This window comes from Lupinus angustifolius, chromosome LG14 (assembly GCF_001865875.1).
Source record: "Lupinus angustifolius cultivar Tanjil chromosome LG14, LupAngTanjil_v1.0, whole genome shotgun sequence".
Classification (NCBI taxonomy): Eukaryota; Viridiplantae; Streptophyta; class Magnoliopsida; order Fabales; family Fabaceae; genus Lupinus; species Lupinus angustifolius.
Window position 1 is genome coordinate 11,606,258 of NC_032022.1, and position 683 is coordinate 11,606,940.

Here is a 683-nt window from a genome sequence, read left to right on the forward strand (position 1 = left end):
GGCTGAGGATGAGGATAGGATGAGGATGAGAATGACCAACAGGATGAAGAGGATGATGAGGATAGGAGGAGGACGAGAATGAGGATGAGGATGTGGATGAGGATGAGGTTATGATCGGGATAAGGATGAGGCTGAGGAAGAGGATAGGATGAAGAAGAGGATGAGGAGAGGATGAGGACAAGAATGTGGATGAGGATGAGAATGAGAGAGAAAGAGGAAGAGGATGAGGACGAGAATGAGGATAGGATGAGGATGAGGATGAGGATAGGATAGGGATGAGGAAGAGGATGAGGATAGGATGAGGACGAGAATGAGGATGAGGATAGGATGAGGACAGGATTAGGACAAGAATGAGGATGAGGATACAATGAGGATGAGAATGAGGATAGGATGACGATGAGGATAGGATGGGGAGGAGGAAGAGGATGAGGATAGGATGAGGACGAGAATGAGGATGAGGACGAGGATGATGATGAGGACATGAAGAGGACGAGAATAAGGATGAGGATATGATGAGGAGTAGATTGAGGATGAGGAGGAGGATGAGGATGAGGATGATGACGAGGATAAGGATAGGAGGAGGATGAGGATGAGGATGAGGACAAGGATGAGGATAGGATGAGGATGACCAAGAGGATGAGGACGATGATGAGGATAGGAGGAGGACGAGAATGAGGATGAGG